Raw genomic sequence first — 18,165 nt, 5'->3', positions numbered from 1 at the left:
TTGAGATAATTCTGGAAGTTTCCTTGCCCGCTTTGGGCACTACCACCCACCACACTCCACTCTGGGTCATCCCTTTCCCCTTGATTTGAAGCGATACATTTGCTGGAATCCCCATTATTCCCTATGGGAAAATTCTTAAAGATGTGTAAACTTAAAGAATTCACAAAAAATCAGCCCTTTGCCTAATTCCTTTGAAATTTGGGTGGTAGCTTCCACCCATTGAACACTACCAGCACCACCCACTCTTTTTGCCCTGGTACCCTTTTAAAAAATCCAAATCGATTTGGATTCGGAAAATTCGGCTACAAAACAAAACAGGGCTGATTCACATTCAGAAATCTTGGGTACAAAACAAAATGGGGGTGTTTCGATTCGGATACAAATCGAAACAAGAAAATTCCAAAATGCACACCCCTAAACAAAATGCATACTGGGGAAAAAGAAACAAGAGAACAAGGACCTAATCCAGATCCAAATTAATGACTTGGAAGGGGAACTAATTGGGGAAAAAGGTGACCAAACTTTAATACAACAGTTAAAGGTATTACAACATAAATATTCCATGTTGACAGTGGAGGAAATGGAAAGAAATTTAAAATTTCTAAAACATAAATCTTTTGAACAGGCAAATAAACTGGGTAAATATCTGGCCTGGAAATTAAGAGTTGAACAGCAAAAGAATTATATAACGAGTCTGAGTACATCCAGTGGTATTATTAATCAACAGTCAGTAATTTTATAAATATTATAAAGATTTTTATCAAAAAAAGAAAGGTTGATAGAAATAAAGTAGAACAATTCTTACAATTAAGGAACTTAATATTGAATCTTCCAATTTCCAATAAAGAAGTTAAGGATGCTATTAAGCAAGCAAAGAGGGGGAAATCGCCAGGACCAGATGGGCTCTCTATTATATACTACAAAGCTTTTAGTGAAGTATTGTCTCAACCATTACAATGGACAATGAATGAAATTATGATGAAGGGTTGGTTCCCTGATTCATGGAGGCAAGCGACTATTACATTAATACCAAAACCTGGCCAAGATCAAGATCACTGGTTAAAATTTATAGAACAATCTCTTTGTTTAATAATGATTATAAATTATTTGCTTCTATACTTGCTAAAAGAATGGAGGGGGTCTTGGTAGAGTTAATTCATGAAGATCAGGCTGGATTTCTACCAAAAAGGCAAATAAAGGACAATGTGCGAACTGCTTTAAATGTATTAGAATATTACGAAAAGCATAATGATAAACAACTGGCTATGTTATTTTTGGATGCAGAGAAAGCTTTTGATAACATCTCCTGGCAATTTATGTTGAAAACCCTGGAAATTGTAGAGTTTGGAGCTAATTATATAAGGGCGATTGGGTCTATATATTCTGAACAAAAAGCAAACATTAAGGTTAATGGAGAACTTACAGATTATTTTAGTATTCAAAAAGGTACTAGACAGGGTTGCCCCCAGTCTCCATTATTATTTATATTGGTCTTGGAAATTATGTGCAGGATGATAAGGGACGAGACCAAAATACAAGGATTGTCAATAGGGACACAAAGATACAAACTAAGAGCCTTTGCAGATGATATAGTGTTGTTTTTACAAGATCCTTTAGAATCAATTGATACATTATTGGAAATATTAGAATCATATGGGAATTTGGCAGGGTTCTATATAAGTAAGGATAAGACAAAAGTATTAATTAAAAATATGAACAAAGAAGATATCAAAAAATTTGTCTTGAAATCTAGTTTCAATGTGGGGGGAAAGGTAAAATACCTAGGAGTTACATTTACAACAAATAATGCCTTATTGTTTCAAAATAATTATATTAAAATCTGGAAGGAAATGAAGGTAGACTTATGTAGATGGAATAGATTGACTCTATCATTAAGTGGAAGAATTTCTGTTATCAAAATGAATGTTCTTCCTAAAGTGCTATATTTCTTCCAGACAATACCAATAATAAATACAATGTCAATTTTTGATCAATGGCATAAAGACGTAAAGAATTTTATTTGGCATGGCAAAAAACCAAGAATAAATTTTAAAAACCTAACAGATGACAGGAAGAGAGGAGGGTTTGCATTACCGAATTTTAAGTTATATTTTGAAGCAATATGCCTAAGGTGGATGAAAGAATGGATTACATTAAAAAATCCAAGACTGTTAGATTTGGAAGGATTCGCTATAAGATATGGTTGGCATGCATATCTATTTTATGATAAGGTAAAAGTAAATAAAGACTTCTTAAATGACTATGTTAGCAAAAGCTTATATATGGTATGGATGAAAAACAAACTTGTGTTAGAACCAAAAATTAGGGATGTGCAAAAAATTTTGGGCACAGAACGATCTGTGCCCGAAACGAAAATTTTTGGGTGATTCGGGGCCGAACCGAATCACCCCCGATGTCCCCCGATATTTTTAGGGCACGAGCCGAATCACCCGAATTTCAGGCATGAAAAATTCGGGTGATTCGATTCACGGTTGATTTTTTGTGATTTTTTAAAGTTTTAGTGACTTTGGGGCAGCTCGGGGGCATAGCATGGGATCTGGGCAAAAGGAGTGGGGTGGGGTGGTAGTGCCTAATGGGTGCAGGCTACCACCCCAATTTCAGGGGGATTGGGCAAAGGGCTGATTTTTGGTAAATTTCTGAAAATTTCATGTCTTTGGGGCAGATTGGGGCATATTGGGGCAGAAAGTGGGGCCTGGGGCAGAATAGTGGGGTGGGGTGGTAGTACCTAATGGGTGGAGGCTACCACCCCAATTTCAGGGGGTTTGGACAAAGGGCTGATTTTTTTTAGAATTTTTGAAGTTTTAGTGACTTTGGGGCAGATTGGGGGCAGAAAGTGGATCTGCCCCAAAGGAGTTGGGTGGGCTGGTAGATAGTGCCTAATGGGTGGAGGCTACCACCCATCCCCAATTTAAGAGTGATTGGGCAGAGGGGTGAATTATGGTGAATTTATTTGTATGAGGCTTGTCTTCATAAGGTGAAGTGTGCTAAACTGATTACTTCCTCATATTATTCATAGTAAAGGAAAGTGTGAAAAAGTGAAAGTGGGGTCATGAGAGTTGTTTAATTGAAAAAAATCTCATTTGCTATGATAGAATGAGAATTCACACCTCAGAAGTTTTTTCTGAGGTGTGAATTCTCATTCTATCATAGCAAATGAGATTTTTTTCAATTAAACAACTCTCATGACCCCACTTTCACTTTTTCACACTTTCCTTTACTATGAATAATATGAGGAAGTAATCAGTTTAGCACACTTCACCTTATGAAGACAAACCTCATACAAATAAATTCACCATAATTCACCCCTCTGCCCAATCACTCTTAAATTGGGGATGGGTGGTAGCCTCCACCCATTAGGCACTATCTACCAGCCCACCTCACTCCTTTGGGGCAGATCCACTTTCTGCCCCCAATCTGCCCCAAAGACACCCAAACTTCAAAAATTATCAAAAAATCAGCCCTCTGCCCAATCCCCCTGAAATTGGGGTGGTAGCTTCCACCCATTAGGCACTACCACCCCACCCCACTCTTTTGGGGCAGATCCACTTTCTGCCCCCAAACTGCCCCAAAGTCACTAAAACTTCAAAAATTCTCAAAAAATCAGCCCTTTGTCCAAACCCCCTGAAATTGGGGTGGTAGCCTCCACCCATTAGGCACTACCACCCCACCCCACTATTCTGCCCCAGGCCCCACTTTCTGCCCCAATATGCCCCAATCTGCCCCAAAGACATGAAATTTTCAGAAATTTACCAAAAATCAGCCCTTTGCCCAATCCCCCTGAAATTGGGGTGGTAGCCTGCACCCATTAGGCACTACCACCCCACCCCACTCCTTTTGCCCAGATCCCATGATATGCCCCCGAACTGCCCCAAAGTCACTAAAACTTTAAAAATTCACCAAAAATCAGGATTTTGCCTAATCCCCCTGAAATTGGGGTGGTAGACTCTACCCATTGGGCACTACCACCCCACCCCAAAATTTTGCCCCTGGGCCCCTTTTTACCCCCCCGAATTGATTCGGATTCAGATTCAGATTAAATCCAAATCCGAACCGAATCAAGGGTGATTCGGGTGACCCAGATTCGGGCACAAAACAGAACAGGGGTGATTTGGTTCGGGTCTGAGCCGAATCACCCAAAATCCCGAATTGCACACCCCTACCAAAAATTCCACTTTGGGTATCTCCACTGGAAGTTATATCTAGAAAACAGAAAAATATGCAACAGACATGACCTACATATCGACAATTGCTTGTTCCCCAAGGTGCAAAATACGAACTTAAAAAACTAGATTTTATGCAGGATTGGAATATTTCTTGGTTTCAGTATCACCAGATTAGTGCCTTATTCAAGCAAGATGTAAAAAGGGTCTTAATCAATCAAAGTCAGAATACGAACAACAGTTCTGTGACAAGGAAGACAAACTAGTTTCTAGGATGTATGATCTGTTATTATTGGAAGATACAAGAATGGAAGTAGTGAAAAGTTCAATGATTAAATGGGCTCAGGATTTTTGTTACAATATAGACTTGGAGAAATGGGAAAAACTATGGATAGAAGATATGAAATATACTGCCTGTTCTAATTTAAAGGAAAATAATCTTAAGATGATGTACAGATGGCCTCTAACTCCTAAGAAGTTGGCTTTAGTGTACAAGAACATGTTAAACAATTGTTGGAAGTGTAAAAAAAAGAGGAGGGTTCCTATATATATATACATTTATGGTGGACTTGTAATAAATCTAAAGGCTATTGGGATTTAATATGCAACGAGCTTAAGAAAGTGTTTAAAATGACTTTCCCTAAGAGCCAAGAAACAATATTATTAGGCATTGATAATAGCTCATTGCCTAGGAAATACTGGATCCTCTTTATGTATCAGACAGCAGCAGCAAGATTGTCATTTGCATACAAATGGAAAGACATGCATTGCCTGAGTAAAGAGGATTGGATACTTAACGTGTTAGAGTTGGCAGAAATGGCAAAGCTAACAGCATTATTAAGAAATAAATCTGAAGCATTTAAAGGGAGTGGGACCCTCTTCTTATTTACCTTAAAACATATTATAAAATGGATTTCTATCAGGCTTTTGAGTGGTAACAAAAATGTTTTTAAAATGCCCTAGAGCTGACTTTAGTACGATTTATCGGGGGGAGAACGATTAAATTACAGGCAAGACTTGGGTATTATAACTGATACTTGTTCTAATGATGAGATGGAAGTCCTCTTGTCTTTTTGTGTGTGTCTTTTTTTGTCTTTCTTTTTTTCTTTTTGTGTGTGCGTGTGTGTATCTTATGTTGTGAAAAATTGAATTAAAAGTTATTTTAAAAAACCTCCAAACATTAAACATTTGGCAAGGGTTCCATTATTGGCTCAAATATAATTTCATCTTCACAATTGCTTGGCACCTTTATACCTGTTTTCAGGGAACAGAACACTTCAGTTTTAGTAAATTTAGTAAAATCCATTAGAAGCGTTCCCTACTCTTCTGCACACCCATTGTAAATATCTGCTGCTTGCCTTGTGCTTCAAGATCTGTTTTCTTCCCGCTCCAAAGAATGCCAAGGAGAAGGAACCCCAAGCAAATGACTCCTGTGGTAGGCTTTGTTTGATGGCTAATGAGCGCGACCTCAGTGCTTGGAATTGCTGCTGGGAATGTCCTTTGAAAATCATTGTGTGCCGGCTGTGGGGCATTCGCGTGCCTCACCATTAGCCTTAAACACACATACCAGCACCTCAGCCTTGACCTCTTAATGGCATTGTTGCTGAAAAACACAGGCTGCAGGAATCAATAGGCTCAACAGTCCCCCTGTGTTTGGCTATTAACCTCCATGAAGGACTGAGTTTCCTGTGATGAAAGGAGATAACGACCTACACACATAAACATCTTAGAAATTACTCCAGGAAGAACAGATTTCCCCATGAAAATAAAGAAGTATATTGCAGATAAGACAATAGATTGGTTGGTTGGTTGGATGGATGGATGGATGGCAAACTTCTTTTCTTTGGAAAGCTCCCTTTAATCCTCGGTTTCGTTCACTTTTGTTGTTAAGATGCAGGAGGGTCTCATCGCTTTCTAGGTTTTGTTTGAATGGGAGGCCCCTGGCCAGCCACAAAGGCAGTGTGCAGCTTTTCAAGTGCAGCAGAGTTCAGTTTAGGGCAGAGAATTGCCCCTAGACCCAGGGTGGCTGTGGTAACTGCTGAGGAGGCCAAAGGAGCCTGTCTTCTACTATCTCCACTACTGGTAGCCTGACAGGCAGGGCAGGCTCAGAGTGGAGGCTTCTCCCCTTTCTGCAGCAGTGCCAGGGCTCTGAGAAGAGGCCCACTGAGCAAACCAAAAGGGCCCAGGCCTACACAGTAGCGGGCATGGAACCAAGTGCATCGTCCCCTTCCCACAGCTGCAGCAGAGCATGTAGGCCAAAACATTGTTCTTTAAGATAAGGCAACTCTTTGGGGGAGTCTGAGTCCAGAAGAAATCGAATATTGTGAACGATGACATTGAGCCGACTCTTCAGATAGTTCAGTCTTTGGTTCTTTTACAAAATTTCCCCGACTGTGGCTCCCCAGCAGAAGGAGCCAGTTTTGCCCGGCCACTCCTCTCTCCTCCACACATATCAAGAGTTGTCTCATCATGGCACCTCCCTGCTGGAACACTTTCCTGCCAACAGGCAGGGGTGGATTAGCCTTTTTGCCACCTATAGGCTAAATAAATAAATAAATAAATAAATAAATAAATAAATAATGCTGCTGTGTGGCGGCAGCACTAGGCTGTGGGAAGGGGGAGGGGGAGTCGAGGGGAAAACTTTCCCTCTTTGCCTGAGGTGCGACAGTGATGGCTGCAGTGAGGGTGGGGGTGAAGGAGAGGAGAAAGTTCCCCCTATGGTGTGTTTTTTTAAACCGGTGGCAATAGCTGTGGGGTGGGTGTGGGGGTGAGGAGGGGAGAGCTCCCCTTAACAAATCCTTTACCAGGGAGGGAGGGAGGGAGGGATGGGGTGTGGTGCTGGTGGCGGAGGCTGCAGGGAGGGGCTTGAGTGGAGAGTTCCCCATTTACTGGGATGGGAGGCGGTGAGCTCCTTCCAGCTGCCCTCCCTCCTCCCAATGGACTGCATGGGCCTCCCAAGTCCTGCCTCTCTGCTTCCTCCACGTGGAGGAAGGCTGGAAACAGGCTGCTCAGCAGGGACCCGAGAGGCCTGTGCAGTCCGTTGGGAGGAGGGAGGGCAGCTGGAAGGAGCATGCAGCCTCCCATCCCAGTCAAAGGCAAACGCTCAGTTCCTCACCGCCCCCCCTCCCCGCAGCCTCTGCCACCAGCACCACGCCCCATCCCACCATCCCTCCCTGGGTAAAAGGTAAAGGGTTTGTTAAGAGGAGCTCTCCCATCCTCGCCCCCCACCCTCCCTGCAGCTACTGCCACTGCCATGCAGCTGCGGGTTTAAAAAAAAAACACCATGGGGGGGTACTTTCTCCTCGCCCCCAGCCTTGCTGCATCTACTGCTGCCATCCCCAAAGAGGGGCAGAAAAATCTGAGTAATGGCAAGATTTTGCCACCGTAGGCAGATGCTTCCTCTGCCTCTCCGGTACTCTGCCGTTGCCTGTCCACCTTTTCCTGATAAACTGCTCCTCGCTAGACCCTCTAAGAAATATTGGCTGGCATCTGAGCTAACAGAGCTTGCATGTGAGGAGGCTCTGTGAGGACATGAGAGGGTCCTGCATGCAACTCCCCCAGTCCTCCTCTACATGTGCTGTTGCTCCAGAGGGTGAAATGTCCCAGCTCAGCCTGCACTCCGGAAGCCCTGTAAGAGGGGAAGCACGTCACTGAGGGCCAGCAGCCTGTTTCCTCTCTTACAGAGTGCTTCTGGAATGGGAGGAGAGCTGGGGGGGGGTTGCTTATTGCGCAACAGCACACCTGGGGGAAGACTGGTGGAGTGGTGGGTGGGGCCCCATCACAGCCCCTCAAAGCCTCCTAGCATGCACACTTTGTTCGTCAGCCAGAGTTAATAGACATAAGCCCCCCTCCAATAACAAGGCCAAGCTGGGGAACAGTGTCATTCTGTCTCAAATGCAAGTCTACAATGCTGGGCTTCGTGTGATGTGCCCATATTTTCCCATCCACAGCATTCATGGCATCAGTGGAGCCCTCCAGCCAGATAATTGAATAGAGGCTTATTGGTTAGCTTCCAACCAGGATCCCAAGACCAGAGAAGCACTCTCTCTGGGCCAGAAATACAATCTTTATTTATTACATGTTTATTCCTCCCTTTCCCTAAGAAGCTCAGGGGAGCATACGAGGTTCTCACTATTGTAGTTCTCAGAACAACTCGATAAGGTAGGTCAGGTTGAAAAGGAGTGACTAGTCCAAGCTTATCCCATCAGCTTCATGGCTGAAAAGAGATCTGAACCCAGGTCTTGCTAGTCCTAGTCCAATACACTAACCTCTACATTCCACCAGCTCTCGATGTTTGAATTTTGGAAGCCTGTGCCATACTGACTTATATTTGCCTGCATCTCCACTCAGCTTGGCTCTCCCCTAACAAATCTTAAGTTCTTGTGGCCAGGTCATGTCTTAAATTATCTGGTAGCAAATGCATATTCATTTTAGGGATCAAAAGAACTAGAAAGGTTGCACTATAACCACAACAAGAAAAGCAGATCTCCCCATTCCTAACCCTGCGCTATAACCACTACACCATGCTGCCCTGCTTGTGGCCAAGTACACAGATGCAATTATCTTGTCACTTTCATCTGCCTGAATAACTTTTTCATCTTTGGACTTCTAACTTAGCAAGACACTTGCTACTTCAGATAATATAATGTACCTATATGCAGAGTCCACTTTTTGGAAATAGAAAATTCTTGTCCATGTTGTGCAGTATGCAAAGCCTTTCAGTTAGGGCTTCATGTGTACAAAAATGTCATGTGCCATGAACAGCTGAAAATAATTCTGAATGGAAAATTGAAATTTTTCATTCTGAGGCTGAAATGTCAATTTTTTATTTCCAAAGAAAACAGATTTTGGGGTAACGGATGGGTGTGTGGACTTAAATTCCAGTGGTAAACCTTTTGATACAAGATATGATTTTTAGTACAGATCATTATATTTTTAGTCATGGGGACTTCAATTATTACTAATAAAATTAACTACATTTTGGATTTGGATCAAGTTACATTTTGGATTTGGAGGAAAGTTTTATTTCAGTTTGCATGAAAAAAAGAAATAAAATCCCAAGTACTCATATCTGTCCAGAAAGAACAAAGCTTAAGTCTACTTGACAGTAACTTGGAAGCTGAACTTTGAAGTGGCAGAGAAGGAAAGAAAAAGGGAGACAGGAAGAAGAATAAAAGTTTCTAGGTGGAAGAAGAGGAAAACCAGATCAATACACAATGGACCATTTGGTAGACTAAATGCCAGGGCTCCACAATCAGATTTTTTTTTTTTCTGGATGTACCTACTAGGCCCATATTTAGTATGGGCCCCATATTCAAGTTGGATATTTTGTGTGTGGCAAAATTCCAACTGCGATTTAGATAAATTGAAAGTAGTGAGGAAAAGATGATTAAAATTAAAGTGTGCCGTCGAGTCAATGTCGACTCCTGGTGACCACAGAGTTCTGTGGTTTTTCCTTGGTAGAATACAGGAGGGGTTTACCATTGCCATCTTTGGAAAGCTATTGGAAGATGGGATAGTACTAAAGATTATGACAGTCATGAGTGCCTCCCATAAAAACAAATGAATAAATGAGTGCCTCCCATAATAGGGGACACATGAGCAAAATGTCTCTGTATTCCTATGGGATAGCTCTGCAGTGCAGAGAGCATGGAGATAGTTCACTAAACCTGGGGATGGAGATGAAATTTCATTGGACCTCAGTCTGAACAGGGTGATGGTTAAGGCAGATGGGGATGGTGGGGGATTCCAGCCATAAAGGTTTTTCCAAACAGGGACTGGGAAATCCCTTCATGTACAGGGATTAGCTCATGGCAGGCCCATACAGAGAGGAACTCAAATACTCAGTTGTGAGAGAGTCCAGAGCAGTCCAGTGCAGATCTACCCACAACAGGCCCATTAGAGAAGGCTCAAGGTTAGTGTTTTCAGCACAACTCAGCAGTTCTGGACCCTGCAGTCCAGTGTTCCAACTTTGGGACTTAACACTCCAGAAATTTAGCTTAGGGGAAAGAGTTTGAGCATATACGCAGGTGCCAGTGGTGGCTGGTGGACTCTGGGACTGGGGGGCGGGGGTAGTGGGCAGGGTAGGGTAGGGTAGGCAGATTGCTTAGCAATAGCCTTTAGAACTGCAAGACTACAAGCAATGCTGAACATTATTCCACTGACAAACAATCCTGTCCCTTACAGTGTTGGCTAGCTCCTAGTCACCCCTTTCCTCCTCTTGGTATCTTCCTTATAAGCCATCACTGGGTACAGGGTATAAAACACTACAGTGCATGGAAACACAAGTACAAAAATACTCAACTCTGCCACTGATCAACCCCCAAAGCAACGGGGCTGAGACAGAGGAGATGGAGGCTTCAGAACTGCTTGAGCACCTGCCTGGATGGGGCTACATCTCCCACCTCCTACTTCACAGTGATACCAAATCGGGTATTCAGGGGCGTAGCAAGGTTGGAGTGGGCCCAGAGACAAGATTTTAAAATGCGCCCCCCCCCCAAGCTCAGCTCATGAAGTAAAGAAATCTTAAATGAGGCTGAATAGTGGTAACAAAAAGCATAGTAAAATACACACACACCACAATAGAACATCATCCTAAATTATTTCTTTTAAGGTTTTGTAAAATGTGGATGATGCAAATCATTTAATGGTACTAGAGGAAGACATGCTGTTCTGGTAGCGCCAGGTCTTAACACTCACATCAATGTCTGAGGATGAATACAACTGAAGGAAGCCTGGGTGGATGAGTGGCTGGGGGAGTCAGTCATGTGACTTGCCTCTGGGGGGCCCCCAGACAACTGTCTCCCCTTGCCCTATTATAGTTACGCCCCTGCGGGTATTCCCACCCTTAAATATTTCAGGAGCAGCTTTGATTTCCTGCCTTAGCTTCTCCCCTTAGTCTTCGATGTCATGTGACAGAGGACTGTGACTCACTACGCACAGCAACCAAAATGAAGGCAATTTGAGAGAGGCTCTCCTAAAACCCCTTCAGAATATTGCCAAATGGGCCTCAATCAAATGAGTACATTATATTTATTGGGCTGTCTAATTGACTAATAACTAAAAACAAATTGTGAGTAGTGATGTGCACGGTCCGGAGAAGTCCGGACCGGCACCGAAGGGGGGCCTTGTTTTTAGGGCGGGGAGGGCTTGCTTAGCCCTCCCGCCTCCTTGCCCCCGCCAGCACCCGTATTTTCTAGTATAGGGGCGCTGGAAACCAGCCGCCGCCCCCCGCCGCCGCCGCAGCGAAAGAGCCCCCAATGCCAGCCCTCCCTCCCTCCCAGCTAGCTGCCCGCCCGCCCGCTCGCTCACCGCTCACCAGATAGGAAACGAGAGGAGCTCCAGCACAGAGTTCCTCTCGTTTGGAAGGCCTCCGGCAGAATGGTGTTTTGCGCGCATGCGCGCGCCGCAAAGCACACCGTTCGCCGGAGGCCCAGTCTACCCGCCGGGAAAGGGCCGGGTAGACCGGGCCTCCGATCGCTGGGTAGACCGGGCCTCCGATCGCCGGAGGCCCGGTCTACCCAGCGATCGGAGGCCCGGTCTACCTGGCCCTTTCCTGGCGGGTAGACCGGGCCTCCGGCGAACGGCGTGCTTTGCGGCGCGCGCATGTGTGCGCGTGCAAAACACCATTCTGCCGGAGGCCTTCCAAACGAAAGGAGCTTTGTGCCAGAGCTCCTCTCGTTTCCTATCCGGTGAGCGGTGAGCGAGCGGGCGGGCGGGCGGGCGGGCAGCTAGCTGGGAGGGAGGGAGGGCTGGCATTGGGGGCTCTTTCGCCGCGGCGGCGGCGGGGGGGGCGGCTGGTTTCCAGCGCCCCTATACTAGAAAATACGGGCGCTGGCGGGGGCAAGGAGGCGGGAGGGCTAAGCAAGCCCTCCCCGCCCTTAAAGGCATACCCCCCCACCCGGACCCGAACCAGGCAGTGCCGGACCGGGCCGGCAGTTCGGCCATTCTTTGGAATGGCCGCCGGACCGGTTCGGGCACACCACTAATTGTGAGGTGGCAAGTGTTTGCTTTTTAAAAAAGACCTCCCCAAACACACACACACACACACACACACACACACACACACACACACACACCAAAAACCTTTGCATAATCTTTTGAAAAGAAAAACAAAATGAGGTTACTGGAAAAAGTCAGCTATCCAAAAGTGCCACACAAAAATCATTTGCATACTTCCATGGGGAAATATGGTATTTGCGGAAAGAATACACATAGAGTGCAGTCATGGAGAGTATTTGAGGCTACAGGTATAAAAAATGTGTCCACTCAATCACCATAGTTGATTGAGAGTAAAAAAAAAAAATCCTCTTTTTTTGGTGGTCAAATTCAGGGAGGGCCTGATCTGACAACAGGCTACAACCAAGGGCAGATTAAGCCTTTTGCTGCCCATAGGCAGGCAAGGATTTCAATTTGCCGCCCCTTTCTGGGCAGCTGACACAGCGAGGGTGAAGGAGGGGGCAAGGGGAAAGCCCCCCTTTTCCTTCTGAAAATGACGAGATGGGGGGGGAGCCAAGGTCACAGTAGTGGCTGCAGGGAGGGGGAGTCGGGGGGAAAGTCCCCCCATTTACATTTAGTATGCTGCTGCACAGTGGAATGGGGCAGCTGCGGCTGCAGTGGGGAAGGTGCTGGGGGGCAGGGGGAAAGTTCCCCCTTTTAGCAGTGCCCACTGCGTGGCAGGATGGAGCAGTGAGGGCGGCAAGAGAGAGCTCCTTCCAGTTCCCCTTCTCCCTCTGAAATGACTGAACGCTCCTTCTGCAGTCTGTTATGGGCCTGACTGCAGATGGAGCATGCAGAGAAAGAGAAAATTGATGGTGGAAATAGGAAGGAAAAGGCATGATAAGAATTGGGGTGGGGAGAGAGAGAGGGGGAGGGAGGGAGAGAATGTCCACAGCGAAAGAAATTGCAGGAAATAAAACATTGGAAAGACGGAGAAGCAGACTGATAGGAAGGAAGGAAAACCTTGAAGTCTGCAGTCCTATTGCACACTTACATGAGAGTCAGTTACATGGAAAACAGTGGAATTTACTTTTAAGAAAGCCTTAGAAGCCTCCTCTTCCATGCTGCCCTTCTCAAGGCTTTCTCTCCTCTCCCCTGCCCTAAGGTTTTGCGAGTGGCCAGATCTCTACACAAGCCTCCTTGTTTTTGTTTGTGGTTCTTTCTTCCTGCTCCACTCCATTTCCCTGACAATATTTCAGTGCTTATCCAGAGAGTAGAACCATTGGGGATGGAAAAGAAAGGCAGAAAGCAAGGAGAGAAAGGGGAAATCACCAGAAAGAAAACAACAGGAAGACTGAGAAGCAAACTGATAGGAAAGAAGGAGGATCTTGAAGTCTGCAGTCCTGCATGCTTACATGGGAGTCCATTGCACAGAACACAGTGGGATTTGCTCTAAGTAAGCCAGAATTCTCCTCCATGCCTACTTCTCTTTGCTCCCCTCCCCCTGTGGCTTTGCCAGGGCCCATATCTGAACACGAGGCGACTTACTTCTTTATTTTATTGTATCATTAGAGAGATCAGTACAGATGGAAGTTGGGTGGTGCGGGGGAGGGAAGGAGCAACATCTCACATGCTCTGCTGTGTCTGCCTCACCTCTGTAAAGATCAGCATCTGATAGCATTGTGAATAGCTTAACCTCCCATCTCTTTCTCTCTGGCCACCTTTGGACATCACATGGAACCTGAGGTAAAACCACCTCAGTTTGTCCCCGTGTGACCTCTGAATGATCAGAACCGTGGTCGCAGTACCCAACTGTGGTTCCGATTCATTCCCTCCAACCTCCAGATGAACCCTCAGTTTGAAGTAAGGTGCTTCAAACAAGAGTTAAAGGAGGAAGCTCCTCCTGTCACTAGAACAAAATTGGATGCCACGGCTTTCCATTGTGGACTGGAGAAAGCCCATGCAGCCAGTTCCACCCCCTTTGTAGTCTCCCAGAATGCAGATAGTTATCATCTGGGAGTGTGCTGGGGGTCTCGGTAAGAAACTGTGGGTCCATTGAACTTGCAGTTAAAAGGTGTTAGAAGGCACCCTCTGTCTTGTGAGGAGGCAGAAAAAGGACAAGGAAGGGAGAAAGCTTAGCCAACTCCAGAGGTGAACCTTTCCCTTAACACTCAGCATGCTTAAGCCTGGTTGCTCCCCACTCAGAGCCCGAGCCTGCCCAGCTCTCCATTCGGGCTGCATTGGCCAGATAAACAGGGGTTGACAGTGGACAGGTTAGAAGCAGAACCCCACTGTGATGGTCAGCAAACAAGATCTGCTGCCAGATTTTTTTTTTTTAAAAATTAAGAATCTTTGATTGGGACTGTTATTGCCATTGGGATCAGGAGTTCCTCAGCCTCCAACTCCTCCCTCCTCCTCCACCTGAGTTCTGTTTACTGCACCACAACACTCCAGTGCTCCACACAAATATGCCATAAACAGATTTCCCCCTCTTTGGCTTACTTGAGGTGAGGGGAAGGGAAGTTCAATCCAAGGTTAGGTCTCTTTGCTCCACTCAGAATCCTGGACCGCACCATACTATCTCTGTTAGCAAATGGGGCTCACTGCTGGCTTCAGCCCAGTAACTTGCAAAAAACACACCAGCCTCCCCGTGCTCTGATTGGCTAGAAAATATGTCAGTTATGCTTGTGCCTATCCCTAATTTTTCGAGAGCATCTGAAAAACCATCCACTTCCCCAAAACAAAAGGAAGGATTATGTTTGACTGCAGACTAATAAATATTAATATTTGATGTTGCTTGCTTCTGGTAATTGGCCCCTTTAGAGTGGAGAAAACTGCCACCCCCAGAGCCCTGAAAAGAACAAGGAACAAAGGGCAGAAACAGACAGAGTGGAGGAACAAAATGGTGGCAGATGGAAAAGGCCAAATGGTGGCTGCAACCAACCCTGGTGGGTTTTCAGTGAAGAAAGCTTTTGGAAAGTAGAAGGCAGCATGTGCCATCAAGCACCCACACAGAGACTTCAGCAAAAAGCTCCCCCACCCCAACCTGGTAACCTCACACACATGTCTAGGGGAGGAAGGCTTTTATAGGATTTTCTTCTGTGAGGTTCCAGAGCCAGGTACAATTAGAAATAGAAAGAGGTCAAAGAAAACATTTCCAGGTACCAGACTTGAAGAAGGTTTGAGTGCGGTAGTTGCTATTCAGAGGGAGCACAGAACAAAAGGGCTTTATTGTGCCAAATGTGCACAACTGATTTGGGACTTGACTTTTATTGCATTCCAGGATGTGTCCTCCCTGTTTCTCCAGGTACTCTTTAATCTTAAAGACTTTTTGCTGTGTCCAGATCTTTGGCTTCATAAAGAACCCACAGAATGTGTGTGTGTGTGTGTGTGCGCGCGCGCGTGCCCATCACCTTTTCCCTAAGTATCTGTTTCATTCCTTCAGGATTTGTGTGATGCTTTTTGATCCAAACTGAGGACAACTTCCCTCCTGGCACCAATTGCTTGTTCATGCTTAACTCAGAGTCTTGTTTTTATAGAAAGGAAAAAGGAAAGGTTGTGCCGTTGAGTCGATGTCGACTCCTGGTGACCACAGAGCCCTGTGGTTTTTCTTTGGTAGAATACAAGAGTGGTTTACCATTGCTTTCTCCCACGCAGTATGAGACGATGCCTTTCAGCACCTTCCGATATATATATCGCTGCTGCCCGAAATAGGAGTTTCCCATATTCTGGGAAATACACCAGCAGGGATTTGAACAAATAGCTTCCAGCTCTCTAGGCGGGTTGCTTCCCCGCTGTGAGGAAAGGGAACCAGCCTAAGGGAGCCCAGCCCAGTTTCCACCGCAGGTGTGGACTGCCAGGAGCCACACAGCTCCTGGCAGCGAGCCCGCTTAATCCCTTCCCCCAAATGAAGTTAGTGTTGTGAGCACTCTGCCAACCCCATCCCCCTGGTCATGTGTTGCCGCAGCATGGCTCTGCACCATGGCAACTCATAAGTAGACCCCCCGATGAGGAGGCTACAACAAGCCTCCCAGCATAGAGGGGCTCCCCAGAATGCCCCATGCATCCCCACCACACCAACTAGCTCCATAACTGAGCTGGTAATCGTGTGGGTGGACGATCCAGCCACCCAGGGCAAGCTGCCTGCTCATCTGCGGGGAGAGCGGGTCAAGCCCACTTTCCCCTGCAGAACCCTCTTAGGCTCTCCACACTGCTCATGTGGAGAGCCTCAAAGTCTCTGAAGAAGGCAGGGGGAGTCTGTCTGCCAACAACGAAGATTGCTCCCCCCCCCATGTGACATGGTAATATAACCTCAATGCATGTGTGATGTGATAATTTAGAAGAGGGAAAGAGGCACAAATGAATGGAAGGACCTGACTGCTGTGACAAGGCAGGCACACATGCTGGGTGCTGTACAACATTTGGAATGAAAAACAAAAGGAACAATTGAGAACATAACTGGAAGGGAGGAGGAGGCTGATGGACTGGCTGGTGGTGCTTGGGGTGGTGCTTGGGGTGCGAGGGTTTCAGCTGTGAACTGTGGTTTTTTTAAAATTGTAGCTGCCTTTTTAGGATGTTGTGATTTTATCATTCTTATGATGTTCCTGATTGTTCTGATTGTAAGTCATATGGGGATATCTTGGCGAGAAAAGCAGGATAAACATCTTTGAGAATAAAGAAAATAAACATAAGAAAGGCACTAAAGTTCATCTAGTCCAGCATCTGATTCCCACATTGACCAACCAGGTGCCTCTGGGAAGTCCACAAGCAGCAAACACCCCTCTTACTGCCATTGCTCCCATACAACTGGTATTCAGATGCACCCTGCTGCCTCTGAACCTTGAGGTAGCCTATAGGCATCATGGCTAGTGATAAAGAGGATTCCTAATGTATCAGTGCCACTTTGGAACAACACCAGGTAATGTGGAATTCCAGACTCCAGGGAGAAATCTAGAGAAGACTTTCTGGAGCATCCCTAATCAGGCTGATTAAAAACCGTGGTTGCCACAAGCAGTAAGAGAGAAGCTGGCTCCTGAGCCAAGGCAATTCAAAGATTTCCATATTTAGAAAGTTATGAGGCTCTTTTACTGGCAGCGACAACCAAGGGAGCATGAAAAGATATCATAACGATATCAAGCAGCGAAAATTGTTCCACCAGGTGATCCACATGGCTGATGTTGAAATGCAGGAGCAGATCAATCTGACAAATAAAAAACAGTCTCTGCTGCCCCCTTGTCAGAAGGCAGGCTCTTCTCTTGTTTGTCACTGAACACTCTCCACTTTCACAGAAACGCATGCTACTTGAAGGACAATATATTTATTAACCCACATGCTGGGGTTTTCTTTAATAAGTGTGCTTTTGATTTGGGGGGTTGGTTGGTTTTAATTTGCAAATCCCCTCAATGACATCAAATTTTAAAAGCCACACGTAAAAAGCTTAAAGTGTTGGAGCAAAGAAGCAAAACAAAATACATGTTTTTGATTTGAGTTCCGATGGTTAATGCCGCATTGCCTGTAGAAGGTAAATAAACTTTTGTGTGGGTGACAGTCTAATAGGAAATGGGTGTGCCTTCCTCACACGGCAGGGCCTGTCATGTGGTTGTCATGTTGCACTCCTCCTAACCCATAATTGGCACAAGGGCTTCCTTCTACGTGGCACTCTCAGTGGAGGTTGTTTGAAAGAAACCCCCCCCCCCAATATTTCTAACTTTGTAATGGGAGAGGAGATCATGGGCTGGTTTAGCTTCTATCCCCCCCCCCCGCCTGACCATGTGAGGACTGGCAAAGTGCAGCAGCAGCAGCAGCCCCATCAGTCAAACCCATTTATTAACGGTGAAAGCTGGGTTTGAGCTGCTCAGTGACACAGCTCTTGCTTTTTTCTGATGAGAGTCTTTTGCGGTCAAAAAGCTGAACAGGATCATATGGAACTGCTTAGCGTAAAAACAAAACCCCTAAATGATTTTAAAGAAAGCATTCCAAGCCTCCCCGCCCCCTCTGCCCGCTTTTCTCATAAAGAGTTAGTCTCTCTAATTGTTGCTCTGTGCTT

Source organism: Hemicordylus capensis, chromosome 1, assembly GCF_027244095.1.
Source record: "Hemicordylus capensis ecotype Gifberg chromosome 1, rHemCap1.1.pri, whole genome shotgun sequence".
In the NCBI taxonomy this organism is placed as follows: domain Eukaryota; kingdom Metazoa; phylum Chordata; class Lepidosauria; order Squamata; family Cordylidae; genus Hemicordylus; species Hemicordylus capensis.
Note: the sequence above shows the minus strand (reverse complement) of the source record.